General features: G+C 57.8%; 2 long non-coding RNA genes across 12 annotated transcripts in view; both read right to left on the bottom strand.

Moving 5' to 3' along the window:
• Positions 1–18,253, bottom strand: part of LOC142048997 (uncharacterized) — a 170,145-nt gene that overhangs the window by 146,444 nt on the left and 5,448 nt on the right. For 8 of the 11 annotated variants that reach the window (XR_012657589.1, XR_012657587.1, XR_012657586.1 and 5 more), the window contains 3 exons: positions 1,654–1,713; positions 597–660; positions 13–122 (listed from right to left, as the gene is read on the bottom strand). The exons of 1 other annotated variant lie outside the window; for it this stretch is intronic. This is a non-coding gene — a long non-coding RNA (uncharacterized LOC142048997). 2 more of the 11 variants (XR_012657590.1, XR_012657588.1) reach the window with 2 other exon arrangements.
• LOC142049001 (uncharacterized) lies at positions 8,737–12,211 on the bottom strand. The gene is made up of 3 exons (XR_012657605.1): positions 11,833–12,211; positions 11,177–11,560; positions 8,737–9,328 (listed from the first exon to the last, which is right to left on the bottom strand). It is a non-coding gene; the product is annotated as an uncharacterized LOC142049001 (long non-coding RNA).

Genomic DNA, 18,253 nt, shown 5'->3' with positions numbered 1-18,253 from the left:
CCCAGGACTCACCGCAACTCTCGCTCTCAGCGCTGCTGGCACAATTTAGCCGTTCAGATGCTTCTTTCCCCTCCTCTCCTCCCTGCCTCTTCTGCAGCTCCAGACTCTAGGCCGTCCTCCACCTGAAGAGAATACGTGGGTGTCTTACAGCTCTTACCAGATGAGGCTTCCTAGGCACGTAGCCTAGCTCGCCCGTGCTGGAGCTGGGGGCAGGCGCACGGGGCAAGGGGGGCCAGGGGAAGCTGAGGGGGAGCTCTGGTGAGCTGGGGAGTCGGCCATCTTCTGCACCCAGAAGGTGCAGGGGGAAAAGGTCATCATCCTCCTCCTCCTTTCCCTCTTCCCTTCTATCAGCTCCCGGGTAACTCCTAGGGCTGCCCTCACCCGCTCGCCTTTAGCATACCAGAAGCCTGCCTCGGCGGGTCATTTGAAGCTTCCCATCCCACCAGCCCCAGTAGTACAGGCACACAAGGAGACACCCCTGCACCCACCAAAGGGGCTCGCTCACCTCGCCGGCAGCCCTAGGCCTCACCCGACACAGGGAATCGTGTCCGACACACCACCACGCTGCAGCAAGAGCGGAGGAGGCCTTTCCTTACCAGGAAGCAGCAACGAGCACGGCGGCATCACCTCGCAGGCACCGCAGCATCGCAGGGCTGTTACCTGCGGAGAGAGCAATGGGGATCACAGGGACGCCACCGCGCATGCGCGGCTCCCGGGCTCAGTACCCAATTCTGGTCGCTGGGCAGCAGCATTATCTGAATTACTCTTCTCGATTAATACCATCCAGAAACCGTAACTTGGCTGCATCCACAGAGCTTCTATTCCTCTGCACCTTTCCCCCTCGCAGCCCCAGCAGCGCCGTTCATTGCCTCTGCACCAAACAGCAAAGTGTCTCGAGGGAGGAGAAGCAGCACAGCAAACCTGGGGAACAAGGTTGGGTTCCCACCCCCGCAGAATAAGCCCCAGGAACTGCTTGTAGGCATGTGGCATCAGGGTTGTGATTGGGTTTTGGTTTGGTTTTCTTTTTTTTTCCCCCGCCTTCTTTACATCATGTAATAATTGGGGTTGCTTTTCCAAACTACTGAGTTCTGTGGGGATTTTTTGTGCTTTTGCCCTACAAAAAATGGTCATTTTCACTTTCGGTTTTGTGCATGAGAATGGTTGGCGGGTGCTTTTAGGTTGTTGTTCCTTCCCCCCACCCCCTTTTTTTTTCCTTTCCAGCCGCACAAATCCAGCTGGAGTTGGCTTTCCCAGAAGCCCCAAGTTGTTTTCTTTCCACCAGAATTCTTCCTGTATTTTCACCCCTCATTGCAGGCCCAGAGTCAAGGGGTTTGAGGTATTTTTGTGCCCAGGCAGCAGCTCCCAGGCTGCATAAGCAGCCCCACAGGGGGAAGTCCCCGTTTGAGGGAATCGGCCCCAAATTGGGATGGGAAAGTGAAGAGAAGGAGAAAAAACCCTGAATAACCTGAAAAAGAACACCTACTCCAGCCCACCAAGCACCGGTCACCTTGCCTGACTCACCTCCAGGGCCCACATCACGCTCGGCTCATCGCTTAGCACCCTCAGATCACAAAAAAAAAAAAGAGTAAAACCCGTAATGGAGCCCTATAGCCATCAGTCACATCTTCCCTCCAGTACTACACACAGACTCACCTTCTTACAGCGCTCCCCTGGGCTCTCCTCCGTTGCCCTGCACGACTCATCCATCTGCACCTGGAAAAACAGTGTTACTGAACAAGTCACCTGGAGGCACAGCAACAGCTTAACCATTCCACAGCTCCTGCGCCCACGTAGGAATACCATCTAGAGCCCAACTACAGCCTGCCGTTAAAGGAAATGCATTAAATCAAACGTTAAGCCCTCGCACATACAAGCCGGAACAGCAAAAACACGGCACGCTCGCGCACCCAGGGCGCAGCCCGACGGAGGTCCACGCGCACCTTGCCGGTTTGATGCGGAGCCACCCAGCATCCCTGCGAGCACAGCTGCAGGCGCAACAGCAGTTTCACCTACACCCATCTCGGCGCGCAGCGCTTCTGAAGCTTTAAGCTGAAAGCCCTACCTTGACGCTTGGCCACACTAGAAGCGAGCCGTAGCTAGGACTCCACAGAAACACAGCAACACAAATTGCACACCCACAGCGGCGACAGCCTTGCAACTACTTAGACCAGGAACAACAGAGGAAAGTAAAACGGCTTCATCACCTGCACAGGAAAAGCGGCAGACGGAGGCAAAGGGTCAGCATTCATAGCCCTTACAGAACACAGGCGTTCTCTCTCCTTCCATTCCTAAACCCATCCCTTAGGTCTAAATATCGCAGCCCTGCTGTGGCAATAGCGAGAGCGGGGAACGAGAGCCCTGCCGCCGGCCGTTTGTGCGGCAGGGCACAAAAACAGAGGGACATGTTTTGCCACACACAACCCTGAATCTCCTGAAAATTTATGTTTACCAAAAATAGGCATTTGGAACATATTGCCAGAAACAAAACATTCGGCAATAAAACTTTTATGTGTTTGACACCCGCACATTTTTTGGGAACTTGCTATTTGCTTCCTGGTTTTGCTGGTCTTCCCTCAGAAGTTCTACCTGCAGCCAAGTTATTCCCACCCGCCCGACCGGTTCAAGCATTCACCTTCCTGGTATTACCAGCACATTGAGACACAGGCGAGGAACTTAACTGCTCTTCTAAAACTATCCAAATGACAATTACAGCCCTGAAAGAGGAGTGGAAGAGAAGAACAGGAGAGATCAGGCAGCAAAAATGCTCTGCAGGCTGCTGCCAGCCAACACTGCACTCTTTTGTTAAAGCCACCCCGCCCCCCCAAATGCAAACAAAAAAACCCCCCATGACTTCATGAAGTGCGTTTTTTTTTTTTCTTTTCAGTAGTCCTTTTGGAGCTCATCCCTGTCTCAGCATCTTGTCTTGTCAGAGCATGAAGTGCAGATGATCTGTATCCCGATGCCATTTGCATGGGATGAATACATTTTCAGAAATAGACCCGATCCGTGAGACTCCTGTCACCTTTGTGGTTTTAATAATCGTAACTCAATTTTATCGACTGACACACTTGTGAGAAAACTAATTAACTTGAAACCTAGCCTCTCCTCGGGGAAAAAACGTGTTAGACACCAAATGAAACCGATTCAGAGCTCCAAACCACGATGGAGCCGATAGAGCTGTTGTGACTTAGTTTGTATGTTTAATTAATTGGTTAATAACTCTTCTAAGCAGCGCAGAAAGAAGAGCTGGACCCAAAGAGGGTGCGCTGCGCTGGATCCAAAAAGCACCCTTCCTCCAGAGACCCGCCTCAGGTGGCGAGTTCGCTCTGGTGCATGCCGGCCTCCCGAACTTCGGGGTCCGATGTGACCGGACCCCCACCTCCGGGGAGGGTCCTCGTACCCTGCCCAACCCTTGCTTTCCCCTGCAGCCCCCGATGCCCCCACGCCACCCCCACAAGCAGCCAAACCGGCTTCTGCTTTTGGCCCCCAAACCAGCTCACTTTGGGACCAGTTCTGAGCCAAAAAGCCCAGCTGCTGAGCCTGTTCTCAAGTCCCAAAGGCGCAGCACTTGACCTCTGCTCCTCAGCCCAAAACCACACCACTTAGTCCCCTCGCTCAGGCCCTCAAAACGCACGACTCGATCTGTTTCAGGGCCCCGGCGTCAGCCACAGGAGCCTGCTCTCAAGGCCCAGGAACAGAAGAGCTGTGCTCTCCACGCTCAGGGACCAAACCAGCTGAGCCTGGCTGCGTCCCGGCCCCCTCCGCAGTCCCCACGGGCAACGCTCAGGGCCGCGGAGAGCGCAGCCACCCCGCAGCCCTGCACCCCCACGGCCCACGCGCGCACTGTCGGGGAGGCCTTGGGAACTGAACTGCGTGGGCCCGGCCCCGCACCCCGGCGGGGCAGCCCAGCACCGGCCCGGCAGCGCTTTCTTCCTGCTCTCGCAGGCCTCGTTTCCCCGGCACCGCCGGGCCCGCACCCCAACCCCACAGGGGGCCGGGCCCAGCCCGCCTCCAGCAAACCGCGGCGGCAGCAGCCGGCGTCCCTGCCTGCCTCGCGGGCAAGGGGGGACCCGCCCGGCACCGCAGGAGCCCCCGCCGGGGTCGCCGCCGCCGCCGCCCGACCCCGACGAGGAGCAGCCGAGAGCCGGGTGGGGCTGCCCCTACTCCCCGGGGACGGGCACGGGCTCGGCCCCAAAACCCAACCACCGACCCACGACAGCGCTCGGCCCGGGGCCGCTGCTGCCCGCACCCCGCCGCCCCCCCGGGGGCTCCGCGGACCGGGAGACCACACAGCCGAAACCCGCCGACCCACAGCGCGCCCGGCCATGCGGCTCCTCACCTGCTCTGGCGCGGCTCCGGCTGCCCCACGGCCCGGCACGGAGCCGAACCCGGACACCGGACCATCCGCCGACCCCCCCAACCCCCGGACGCTCCGGGACGGTTCTCATCCCTTTTCGCTCTGACGCCTCGAGCCGAGCCGGCCCCGCTCCTCCGAGCTACCGGCGGTGCCCGCTCTGCCGCTCGGGGCCAGGCCCTGTTCTCGCCCGGACGCGAGAAGCCGCCCCGGGGTCTCCTCGGTGCGTCCAGCCCCGTGCCGTGCCGGAGCGGGGAGAGCCGGGTACGAGCGCGGAGCCCTGGGGCAGGGGTTGCCCCAGTGCCGCCGACGGTGTGTGGGGGGGTGTCGTCGTCCCCCGCCCCACGCGGGGGGCGCACACACGGTACACCCGCGGGCAGGGGCATCCCCGGGGAGCCGTGCGGCCGGGCTGCGCCGTAGGAGGGGAAGGTGATGTTGGTTTCCCATTTTCCCCGCAAACTGATCCTCCCCCCCACCCCGTACTGAGTTGCGCCCCCCCCGGCCCCCCTTTCCCGCGCGTTACAGCCCGCGAAAAAGCTTTTAACAACCCGATCGACAACACTCCCTTTATCCCTCTTCCAGCAGCAGCAGCAGCAGCAGCGAGAGATTAAGGCAACTGCAGCAGAGAGGAGGAAGGCAAGGAGAGCCTTTTCAAGCAAGGGCAGGACAAAATGCACGGCGTGGACAGGCACAGGAGAGGCTGCATTATCTGGAAAGCACAACGCCTGCCCAAGGGCAGAAAATAAGGAACGAATTGTTTCCAAGGAGCTGCAGCAGACGAATCACCTTTTTCTTTATTGCACTCCTGCCCTTTGTTATCCAAAGCGATAGGCTTCACCACCGGGCAGAAAATAGCTGCCTAGATTTACACGGACAACCAGAAACAATCAAGCCACCCAGCAAGAAGTTCGCAGCAGAGGTATAACCCATCAGCAGCTAAAACATTTGTTACGCAGCCACAACTAGGCACTAAACAAAGGCTTTCCAACTCTGGAGGTCTAGAACAGGTAAACATTAGCACAGAAGCACAAGGGGCTCCGTCACACTGCACAAATCTCCCCGTGCCTACACACGCACACGCTCAGAAATTTTTTATCAGAAAACGCCCGACTCAGCCATTTGCCACAGTCACGAGACTCACGACATGATAACACGACATGACACACGAGGTGGGCTCAGAGTTTTAAGGCAAGAAATACCTCCCCCACCCCCCCACCGGAGATCTTTCAGGGTCCACACCTGCCATCTCCCCGCACCAAACGTAACCGGCCAAAGGCTTTCAGGTGACCCAAAACACAGTACACAAAAAATAACCGGGGAGAGCCCTACATTGTGGAAAAGCGAACGATGCCCGGCCGGGGCTTCTCTGCGGGGCCCGGCCCCCGCCCCGGCACCCGCCCCGGCACCCGCCCCGGCCCCCGGCCCGACCCGCACGGAGATACCCCCCGGCCCGCGCCAGGCCCCACCTCACACGGAGACCCACCCGCTGCCCGAACTCACCCACCAGCGCTCTCCGGCCCCCGGACACGGCCGCGCTGCTCTCTCAGGCGGCTGCCGCAGGCGAGGCTCGGGCACCGCCAGGCCTCCAGCCGTCCCGAGGGGCTGCCGGCCACCGCAGGGGATGGCTGCCGGCGGCCGGACCGCCGCGGCGCTCCCCGCCCAGCTCCGAGCAGGCTCCGCCGGCCGCGGGCTTCCCACGCCGGGCCGCAGAGGGGCCCCGGCACCGCACAGGGACGCCTCGCGACCCGGCCGCCACACGCACCGGCCCTTCGGCCGCCACACGCACCGCTCCCGCTCCGCCGCTCCGCGCACGCGCCACCGGAAGCCCGAGCCCCGCGGGGCGGCCCTTAAAGGGCGGCCGGAAGGAACGGCCCCCACCGGCCCCGCCACCGCGCCGGACCGCCCCCGCGCCCAGCCGGTGAGCGCCAGCGCCCCCTGCTGGCCGGGCCGCGCTCAGCTCGCGAGGGCGCCGAGGGCCGGGCGGGGCGGGACGCGCCGGCTCGGGGCCAGCGCCTTCTCGGGGCGAGCGGGAAACCCCTGCGGGCCCCGGTCACGGCCGGGCAGAGCCGCGCGCCCTCCGAGAGCTGCTGAACGCGGCTGCCGCTCGTGACACATACCGAGCCGTCTGCGACGGGAGCGGGCAGAGGAGGAAGGGGCCGGCGGCCGCGGGGCCCTGGCCCCAGGCGGGGGGGGGGGGCTGGGGCCCGGGGGGCCGCCCTGCTGGGTCACTGCCCTGCGCCGCACCGCGCTGGGGGCTGGGGGCTGGGGCCCGACCGGCGCCGGGGGACCGGGGGCCGCCACGAGCAGGGGGCCTGAGCTTAGCCACGGCCTGCAAAACACCCCGAAGCGTGAGACGCTGCAAGGCCAAGGTGGTCCTTGGCAATGGGGGCGCCTGGGCTCGGCCTCCGCCTTACCTGTCCTGGGTCTGCGTGGCGTTCCAGGAGAATGGTGTTTTCCTTGTGCGGAAGGTGGGCTGGCCGTTCGGCCGTGCCCCGGCCGTTACCGATCCTGCCAAAGGCGCTCGCACGCTCTGGCCCATTACTGCTGCGGTACCGTGCCGTAGCAGAAAGGTGTTGTGTTTTCTCACAAAAAGCCTCCTATGGTCAGTTGAAGAAATAACCTCCTTCCGTGGCACTGACTCTTTTTGTACAGTCCATAGCCGGCTTTCGGCTTTTGTCTTTACAGCATTCAGTTTGCTTTCTGCCTAGCTTTCTACCTGCTGTGAAACATTTGGATGGTTTTTTCTTGTTGATTTTTTTTCCCCCTACTTGCTCCACAACTCCCACACCAACCACCCAGCGCGGCTCGCCTTTCAGCCCCCAGACCGAGGAGCCTTGCCCTGGGACGGCCCTTACATGTCAGCAGAGTTGTTCCAGCTCTCACCCTGTCCCTACCCAGCTGAAGACGTCTGTGTCCATGGGAGACACCCAGAAACTCCCCCTAGCAGCGTGGCAGTCCCCTGCCCCGTCAGTGAAAACTGCGGCAATATCGGCTAAGTTTAAAAGCGTCGGCAGGAGGTGCAGAATACGTAAATAAAGCGGCGGTTGGCTGCCGGGTATGGGTGCGATATAAATACATTTTGTTTACAGGCCTTCGTGCCTATTCAGCGTTGAACGGCACCTCAGCCCACCCACCCCGGGGCTCACGGGGCTCGGAGAAGGGTCTCCCCAAGGGCACAACCTAAGGCAGCGCAGGAAGCCCAGCTGCCACGCTCCCAGTCGCTACGGGACGCTTGCTTACAGCTACGCCGACGAGGGTACGGATGAGGCTGGAACTAGCAGAAATGCTGACTCTTCTGGCCTTTTATTTGTGGAAGGTACAGTGCGCGAGCCTCGGCGGCTCACAGGAGAAGCGCGCAGTGCTGCCTAACTCTCATTCTCAGCTCACGTACTACTGCCAAAGCTCCTGCCCTGTGCTGTGCCAGATGCCGGCTGGCGTGAGCACCTGGGCTCCTGAGGGACCCCCTTGTCCTGAGAGCCAGAGGTACTCACTTCCCTTTGCATGAGGCCTGTAGGAGATATACCCTGCAATTTAAAAAATCCGTATCAAATGTGGCAGACTCAAAAGAGGGCATTTTTAAAAAGGCAGGTTTGTTTTCTTTGTTAACTTTACGATCTACAGCCTAGCAAAGAGCTCCCTTTCAGTGTCAGTCGCTTGGCTTTCTCCCCTACTGACGAGGTCCCAGCCTCCCGGTGAGATCTCGCTGGAGATATTCTGAGTTTCCCTCAAGTACGGGGCTGCCCTAGCCCGAGGCCAGCGAAGAAGCTGACTTTGCCCGTGCCTGAATCAGCAACAGGTCCAGCAGGCGACTTGCAGAGCCCAGGGAACCCTCGTAAAGAGGTTTGGGGGTGGGGCGCGCCACATCTGCGGCATCGGCCGTGGGAAAGGACCGGCGCAGTAAAACAGGTGGGTGAAACCGCGGTCCGCGCCAATACGTGCTGCTGCCTGGGGCATCGCTTTGCTGCGGGTCAAGTCAGATGCTCTCTGTAAGAGTCAGTCAGGGTAAAGGCAGCAGCAGATTTCTTTTCTGCTCATTTTAACAAAGGCTGGACGGAGCCCATAGAGGAAGGCACTACGCGTCTTGCTGGGTTGGTTTCCCTGCCTTCTCGTAAGCTGTCGCGGAAACTTGCACGAGGAAAGCCTGTGCAAGCTGATGACAGCCACACACGGTTGAAGAGGGAGCAGACGGTGAGAGCAGAGGTGTGCGCTCAGGCTGTGCGCTGGAAGCTAATGCTAATGCTGCAAAATAAAGAGTGGATTTTCTTTTTTGGGTTTAGGTGAGCGCTAAACATGACATGTGCATATGTGCGTGTGTCTCTCGCAGGTTTTTGTCATACACCCCACCCTCCCACCCCAAAAAAACAACCCACACATGCCACGCGTTAAACAGTGGTTTTCCGTTGTACTTAGAAGTGCTTACATAGGTGTGTTGGTTTTTTTCTTTTTTATTTTTTAATGCAGAAACAGCAATACGATAGATTTAATACAGCTAGCAATTAGATGGGTGTAGCTTTAGAGCGTCGGCTGTTTACAAAGCAACCGCACACCTTCTTTAACTCACAGTTTAAACAAGTAAACTTGCAGTGCATCACACGTGCTTTGTACAGTCACGTTCCACACGGCAGGCCAGATGCTTCACCCTGCCTTGTCCTTGTTCCCCCGACTCCAACGGGACCGCCGAGGCCATCCTGGGGACAGCGCCGCTTTCTAGCAGCTGGGTTGCTTGCCTGGACGCCCCACAGACAAAGAGCCATTTCCCCACTGAACCTCTTCTCAAATAATTTCCTAGCCCTGCAGGCCCCACGTCCTTTGGTTCATATTTCCTTTTTTCCGGGCTTGATGCACAGGACCGACGATTTCCAGAAATAGAAACAGAGGCTGATTCAGTCCAGGCTCAACATTCTCTGACCTAAACCAAACTGTCTTCGAAGAGATAGCTGTACCGTAGGCACCACCTCGGGAACAGAAGTTGCCCTGTCATAAAAAAAAAAAAAAAAGAAGGAAAACAAGGCATTTCAGGCTGAGGAGGCTGAGCGGTGTGCTGGGGGCGGTGGGGGTTGGAAAGAAACAGTTCAGACGATTAGAGCGAGCTTAGCGTTGCAAAGCGTGCCATTATTTTTAATTTGGCAGTCAGAAGACAATAGATTCTGACACTGATTTCCTGTGTGCTGCGGGAGTTCTCTCCTCAGCATTCCTGTGCACCATTTTACTTTTGTGTCCCGTCCGCTTCGCTTTTGCGCTGTAGCTCTCCGGTTCTAGCTACGCTTCCCACCACCCCCATTACTCTTTGACAAGCCCAGCTCTCACTGTGCTTCCCTTCCCTTCCCTTCCCTTCCCGTATGCGCGTGCAGGGAAAAGCCCGCGCGTCTGCCACTACAGGACACGCTCTGGGAGGCAGGAGAGATGACGACGCTCCCTGACAGAGGACACAGCTGAGGGGCGGTCCGCCGGGGCTGGGGAGATGGCAGCACCTTCCCTCAGCTGCCCCATCCGAGCACAGGTGCAGGTGAGCACTGAGGAGAGACAAGCAGGCAGGAGCCGCAGAGCGAGAGAGAAAATAAAATTCACGGGTGGGTGCTACTTGCGTCTCATTTTTAGCGCAAGGGATGAATTCTCAGCACATTCTTGGAGCTGCCCCTTTGGGACTCACGGAGAAGAGGGAGGTTGGCCACGCGGTGCAGCCCAGCTCTGCTTCCCCTAAATGGTTTTACTGTTCAGGTGTTGCCCTAATCTGGCCGGTACCCCTGCAAAGAGTTTGGGATTTCTGCTGCCTCTCCGGGCCAGCCGCAGACCCTGACTTCATCGCAGCGAATGACCCTGCGCTCGTCAGAGCGGTTGCCGAGTCACATCCCGCTGCCTTCCCTGCAGAACCGGTGACCCTTTTTCAGCCCTTGCCCCCTCTTCTCTCCGCTCGTTGCCCATCCCTTTATCAGTGCCGGCACCGATCCTGCCTCCAGCTCGCCCTGTCTCCACCTGCGAGCGCCCAACAGGAGCTAAATGTCTCCTCAAGGACGCACGGAAGAGACGCGCAGGTAACCCAGCACAGACCCCCTGCAAACATCTTCTTTCCATTTTCTTTCCTCTCCTGACACGAAGAGATGACTTAGGAAAAAGCGTACTGCTCACACTTCACCTGCACTGCTTCTACTTTCACTTTCGCTCTCCTTGGCAGTAATTAATAGCGGTGGCTGGGGGGGCTGGGGCATTCCCCCAAAGCGGCTGCAGTTACATCCGGGCGGTTGTGGCACTCCACTAGCTCTGTAGTTTTTAAATCTAAATCTTCTGGAATTGTTAGTTCTGCTCAGGAATCACCCGTACCTGCAAATTTTCTTAATAGCTACGCTTGACCCCAGCCACTGTTTAACAGCTCACCTTTATTTCTCTTCATTTAAGAACCTAAAGCTTCGTTTACTGCTTGGGTTGGAAGCAGGAGCTGTCGCTGCCTCTGAACTTTCTAACAGCCCTGTTACAATTTCAGTACTACCCGCTCGCAATTTAGCTTTCCGGGTCGATTTTCATTCTAGATTCGAAAATTTCCTTATTTTGTTTCTGATCAGGAGTCATTAATGCCTGCAGTTGATTTAGTAACGGCTGTATTTAGATTGAGCTATTAATGACTCGCAACTCTATTTATGGCATAAAAAAGGACTGCCTTTATTTTTTTTAACTACAGATTAGGAATAATGACTGCCTGGTTTGTTCAGTAATAGGTGTGATTAAATTTAGTCACGACTCCTCCCTAAATAATATGTATTTATTTGCACTCTAACAATTTAACCTTCCCTTTACCGGCCAGGGGCACCGACAAGTGCCCGTGCGTACCTCCGCTCCCCCTGCGCCGGCTCCCCAGGGAACAGCCTCTTACCCTGACCCGAGTCTGCAGCGGCCCGTTGTCATCCCAGCTCCTCGCCCTCGAGAAAGCGGCCGCCTGAAGCGGCGGCAGCTCCGCTGCTGCCCAGAGGGGACGGAAATGGCGCGGGGTAAAGCTCTCCGGGCCGCCTGCGTCCCGCGCGGAGGCGGTGACCTCAGCAGCCTGTACGCTGTTGGGGCCGAGCCAACAACCTGAGGAGGAGTCGCAGGGCGTAGCTGTTTCTGCAACAACCACGCTTTCCCGCCTGGCTGGACAAGAAAGCGGGGCCTGCGGGGGCCTGGAGAGGCAGCATCGCTGCAGGTTGTGCCACGGCTGTTGAGAGGCCAAGGCAACACCTGAAACAGTGAACGGCACAACTAGTGAAAACCCCCAAGGTTCCGGGTTCAGTAAAGACAGGAATTGCAGCAGCACAATAAAATGATCTCACGAGGGGAAAAAAAACAGCAAAGCAAAAACCAAACCCCAAACAGAACACCATACCACTAACCCGTCTCACCGCCCTCTCAGCGCCCAAAACAGCATCCTGGGAGAAAAAAAGCAAAGCAGGCCACAAGGGACCTTTCTAGTACAGATGCCGCCAAAGAGTGCCAAGCTCTGGAATCCTTACCTCAGGCAACGCCTCCGCTTCTCTAAACGCCAGAGCACGCCTGCCCGGGGGGCTGAGACAGCCCCAAAGCTGCGACCGCCCGAGGGAACACGGGAGCACCGACGCCAGAGAAGCCCAGGGCCAGAGCCGGGGCTCTTCCACCCCCGGGCCCCGCCCCCGCCCTTCCCACAGCGCCCCGCGAAAGGGGCGGGCCGAGCCCGCCGGGGGGTGAAGGCCCCGGGAGCCGTACGAGAGCCGCCTGGAGTTCCCGGCACGGGAGGGAGGGGGGAGAGAAAACACCCAAACCGAGCCCCCCGAGCGGAGCAAACACAGGCTCGGGCTGTTGCCGGGGGGCGGGGCCTGTCGCTAAGGGGAGAGAGCCGGCACCGCCCCCCGGGCCGTTGCCGGCGGGCGGGGCCTGTCGCTAAGGGGAGAGAGCCGGCAGCGCCCCCCGGGCCGTTGCCGGCGGGCGGGGCCTGTCACTAAGGGGGTGTGTCCAAAGGGACGCTGGCAATGCCCCTGGAGCCATCACCAAGGGCAGGGCCTGTTGCTATGGAGGGTGGGGCCAGGCAGCACCAGCAACACCCCCAGGCTGTCACCAGGGGGTGGGACCTGTTGCTAACTGGGGATGCTGGGGAGCACACGAGCACGGCCCCACCCCACCAGGCCCTCGCCAGGGGGCGGGGCCTGTCGCAAAGGTGGGTGGGGCCAGAGGGGTCAGATATCAGCCCGCGCGTATAGACCAGTGCGTCCCAGTAATGACCAACATGCCACACAGTATGGATCCCAGTACATCCCAGCTCCCTCCCAGCGACGCCCAGTACATCCCAGTTCCCTCCCAGTACATCCCAGGATATCCCTGTACATCCCACTGCCTACCAGCACACCCCAGTATATCCCTATTCCATACCAGAGCCTACCAGTACATCCCAGTTCCCTACCAGTACATCCCAGTTCCAACCACGTACGTCCCAGTTCCACCCCAGTTCCCTACCGGTTCCCTCGCACTGCATCCAAGTTCCAACCCAGTACGTCCCAGTACATGCAGTTCCTTCCCAGTCCCCCCCCAGTACATCCCAGTAGCTCCCAGTACACCCCAGTACATCCCAGTTCCCTCCCACTTCACTCCCAGTTCCATTCCAGTACATCCAGGTACATGCCAGTTTCCTCCCAGTACATCCCAGTTCCCCCTCAGTACATAACAGTTCCCTCCCAGTACTTCCCAGTACATCCCAGTTCCCTCCCAGCTCCATTCCAGTACATCCCAGTTCCCTACCTGTTCCTTCTCAGTACAACCCAGTAGATCCTGGAACATCCGAATTCCCTCCCAGTACATTCCAGTTCCCTCCCAGTATGTCGCAGTACATCCCAGTCCATCCCAGTTCCCTCCCAGTACATACCACTTCCCTCCCAGTACATCCCAGTACATCCCAGTTCCCTCCCAGTACATCCCAGTTCCCTCCCACTACATCCCTGTATGTCCCAGTTCACACACACTGTTCGCTCCCATTTCCATTCCAGTACATCCCAGTACATGACACTTTCCTCCAAGTAAATCCCAGTTCCCTCTAAGTACATCCAAGTTCCCTCCCACTTCCCTCTAAGTACATCCCAGTACTGCACAGTTCACTCCCAGTACATCCCAGTTCCCCCTCGGTACATAACAGTTCCCTCCCAGTACACCCCAGTACATCCCAGTTCCCTCCCAGTACATCCCAGTTCCCTACCAGTACATCCCAGTTCCCTCCCAGTTCCTTCCCAGTACATAACAGTTACCTCCCAGTACATCCCAGTAGATCCTGGTACATCCCAAATCCCTGCCAGTTCCACGCGGTACAACCCAGTACAAGCCTGTACATCCTAGTTCCTCCACAGTACATCCCTGGGCATCCCCGCACATTGTAGTGCCTCCCAGTACATCCCAGTTCCCTCCCAGTACTGGGAGGGAGCTGGGATGTACTGGGAGGGAACTGGGATGTACTGGGAGGGAACTGGGATGTACTGGGATGTAATGGGAGGCACTGGGAAAGAAGTGGTAGTGAACCGGGAGGGAATTGGGATGTACGGGGATGAACTGGTAGGGAACTGGGATGTACTGGCATGGAACGGGGATGTATTGGGATGTACAGGAACGGAACTGGAATGTACGGCGATGTATTGGGATGTACTGGGAGCGAACTGGGATTTACTGGGATGTACTGGGAGGAAACTGGGATGTACTGGGAGGAAACTGGGATGTACTGGGAGGAAACTGGGAGGGAAGTGGGTGTCAACTGGGACATTCCAGTTTCCTCCCAGTACATCCCAGATCCCTCCCAGTCCCTCCCAATACATCCCAGTACATCCCAGTTCCCTCACAGTACATCCCAGTTCCCTCCCAGTTCACACACAGTTCACTCCCAGTTCCATTCCAGTACATCCCAGTACATGCCAGTTGCCTCCCAGTTTCCTCTAAGTACATCCCAGTACTTCAAAGTTCCCTCCCAGTACGTCCCAGTTCCCTCTAAGTACATCCCAGTACTTCACAGTTCACTCCCACTACATCCCAGTCCGTCCCAGTTCCCCCTTGGTACATAACACTTCCCTCCCAATACATCCAAGTTCCCTCCCAGTACATCCCAATCCCCTCCCAGTACATCCCAGTTCCCTGCCAGTATGTCCCAGTACATACCAGTTCCCTCCCAGTTCCCTCCCACTACATCCCAGTTCCCTCCCAGTTCATACCAGTTCCCTCCCAGTTCATACCAGTTCCCTCCCAGTACATCCCAGTTCCCACCCAGTACATCCTACTACATACCAGTTCCCTCCCAGTTCACTCCCAGTACATCCCAGTACTTCACAGTTCCCTCCCAGTACGCACCAGTTCCCCTCAGTACATAACACTTCCCTCCCAGTACATAACAGTACATCCCAGTGTCCTCACAGTACGTCCCAGTTCCCTCCCAGTACGTCCCAGTTCCCTCCCAGTACGTCCCAGTCCCCTCCCAGTTCACTCCCAGTACATAACAGTTACCTCCCAGTACATCCCAGTACATCCCAGTAGATCCTGGTACATCCCAAATCCCTGCTAGTTCCACCCGGTACAACCCAGTACAAGCCTGTACATCCTAGTTCCTCCACAGTACATCCCAGGGCATCCCCGCACATTGTAGTGCCTCCCAGTACATCCCAGTTCCCTCCCAGTACTGGGAGGGACCTGGGATGTACTGGGAGGGACCTGGGATGTACTGGGAGGGACCTGGGATGTACTGGGATGTAATGGGACGGAACTGGGATGTATTGGGAGGCACTGGGAAAGAAGTGGTAGTGAACCGGGAGGGAATTGGGATGTACGGGGATGAACTGGTAGGAAACTGGGATGTACTGGAATGGAACGGGGATGTATTGGGATGTACAGGAACGGAACTGGAATGTACTGCGATGTACTGGGATGTACTGGGAGCAAACTGGGATTTACTGGGATGTACTGGGAGGAAACTGGGATATACTGGGAGGCACTGGGAGGGAAGTGGGTGTCAACTGGGACATTCCCGTTTCCTCCCAGTACATCCCAGTTCCCTACCAGTGCAGCCCAGTACATGCCAGTTCCCTCCCAGTCCGTCCAGTACACCCCAGTACATCCCAGTTCCCTCCCAGTACATCCCAGTTCCCTCCCAGTACATCCCAGTTCCCTCACAGTATGTCCCTATACATCCCAGTTCCCTCCCAGACCATACCAGTTCCCTCCCAGTATATCCCAATTCCCAACACTTTCCTCCCAGTACATCCCAGTTCCCTCCCACTTCACTCCGAGTTCCCTCCCACTTCACTCCGAGTTCCCTCCCACTTCACTCCGAGTTCCCTCCCACTTCACTCCGAGTTCCCTCCCACTTCACTCCGAGTTCCCTCCCACTTCACTCCGAGTTCCCTCCCACTTCACTCCGAGTTCCCTCCCACTTCACTCCGAGTTCCCTCCCACTTCACTCCGAGTTCCTCCCACTTCACTCCGAGTTCCCTCCCACTTCACTCCGAGTTCCCTCCCACTTCACTCCGAGTTCCCTCCCACTTCACTCCGAGTTCCCTCCCACTTCACTCCGAGTTCCCTCCCACTTCACTCCGAGTTCCCTCCCACTTCACTCCGAGTTCCCTCCCACTTCACTCCGAGTTCCCTCCCACTTCACTCCGAGTTCCCTCCCACTTCACTCCGAGTTCCCTCCCACTTCACTCCGAGTTCCCTCCCACTTCACTCCGAGTTCCCTCCCACTTCACTCCGAGTTCCCTCCCACTTCACTCCGAGTTCCCTCCCACTTCACTCCGAGTTCCCTCCCACTTCACTCCGAGTTCCCTCCCACTTCACTCCGAGTTCCCTCCCACTTCACTCCGAGTTCCCTCCCACTTCACTCCGAGTTCCCTCCCACTTCACTCCGAGTTCCCTCCCAGTACATCCCAGTTCCCTCTAAGTACATCCCAGTACTTCACAGTTCCCTCCCAGTACATCACAGTTCCCTCCCAGCACATCCCAGTACGTCCCAGTTCCCTCCCAACACATCCCAGTACGTCCCAGTTCCCCTCAGTACATAACACTTCCCTCTCAGTACATACCAGTACATCCCAGTGTCCTCACAGTACGTCCCAGTTCCCTACCAGTTCCTTCCCAGTACATAACAGTTACCTCCCAGTACATCCCAGTAGATCCTGGTACATCCCAAATCCCTGCCAGTTCCACCCGGTACAACCCAGTACAAGCCTGTACATCCTAGTTCCTCCACAGTACATCCCAGGGCATCCCCGCACATTGTAGTGCCTCCCAGTACATCCCAGCTCCCTCCCAGTACTGGGAGGGACCTGGGATGTACTGGGAGCGAACTGGGAGGAAACTGGGATGTACTGGGAGGAAACTGGGATGTACTGGGAGGAAACTGGGAGGGAAGTGGGTGTCAACTGGGACATTTAGTTTCCTCCCAGTACATCCCAGTTCCCTCCCAGTACGTCCCAGTTCCCAACCCTTTCCTCCCAGTACATCCCATTACCCTCCCAGTACGTCCCAGTTCCCTCTTAAGTACATCCCAGTACTTCACAGTTCCCTCCCAGTACGTCCCAGTTCACTCCCAGTACATCCCAGTACTTCCCAGTTCCCTCCCAGTACGTCCCAGTTCACTCCCAGTACGTCCCAGTACTTCCCAGTTCCCTCCCAGTACGTCCCAGTTCACTCCCAGTACATCCCAGTACTTCCCAGTTCCCTCCCAGTTCCCTCCCAGTACGTCCCAGTACATCCCAGTTCCCTCCCAGTACGTCCCACTACATACCAGTTCCCTCCCAGCACATCCCAGTTCCATCCCAGTACATCCCAGTACTTCACAGTTCCCTCCCAGCACATCCCATTTCCCTCTAAGTACATCCCAGTACATAACACTTCCGTCCCAGTTCCCTCCCAGGACGTCCCAGTTCCCCTCAGTACATAACACTTCCGTCCCAGTTCCCTCCCAGGACGTCCCAGTTCCCTCCCAGGACGTCCCAGTTCCCTCCCAGGACGTCCCAGTTCCCTCCCAGGACGTCCCAGTTCCCTCCCAGGACGTCCCAGTTCCCTCCCAGGACGTCCCAGTTCCCTCCCAGGACGTCCCAGTTCCCTCCCAGGACGTCCCAGTTCCCTCCCAGGACGTCCCAGTTCCCTCCCAGGACGTCCCAGTTCCCTCCCAGGACGTCCCAGTTCCCTCCCAGGACGTCCCAGTTCCCTCCCAGGACGTCCCAGTTCCCTCCCAGGACGTCCCAGTTCCCTCCCAGGACGTCCCAGTTCCCTCCCAGGACGTCCCTGTATGTCCCAGTTCACACACACTGTTCGCTCCCATTTCCATTCCAGTACATCCCAGTACATGCCACTTTCCTCCAAGTAAATCGCAGTTCCCTCCCACTACATCCAAGTTCCCTCCCACTTCCCTCTAAGTACATCCCAGTACTTCACAGTTCACTCCCAGTACATCCCAGTTCCCCCTCGGTACATAAAAGTTCCGTCCCAGTTCCCTCCCAGGACGTCCCAGTTCCCTCCCAGTCCGTCCCAGTTCCCAACACTTTCCTCCCAGTACATCCCAGTAGATCCTTGTACGTCCCCGTTCCCCGCACTGTACGTCCCCGTTCCCCGCACTGTACTGGGAGGCACTACAATGTGCTGGGATGCCCTGGGATGTACTGTGGAGGAACTAGGAAATACAGGCTTGTACTTGGATGTACTGGGTGGAACTGGGAGGGAATTGAGATGTACCAGTATCTACTGGGTGGGAACTGGCAGGGAACTGGGATGTACTGTGAGAATGTCCCCTCCCCTGAGGAAACTAGCCAAGACTGCCAAGAGTAAGAGCCAAGAAGGGAAAAGGTAATTCCGGCAGGGGGAGATCGCGACCACCGACTCACAGACCACCACCGACCCAAGTAACAGAAGAGAACAACGGAAGAGGACAACCGAGCCTGC

The sequence above is a fragment of the Phalacrocorax aristotelis genome, chromosome 30, assembly GCF_949628215.1.
Source record: "Phalacrocorax aristotelis chromosome 30, bGulAri2.1, whole genome shotgun sequence".
NCBI lineage: Eukaryota > Metazoa > Chordata > Aves > Suliformes > Phalacrocoracidae > Phalacrocorax > Phalacrocorax aristotelis.
This window is presented reverse-complemented; position numbering and strand designations above follow the sequence as displayed.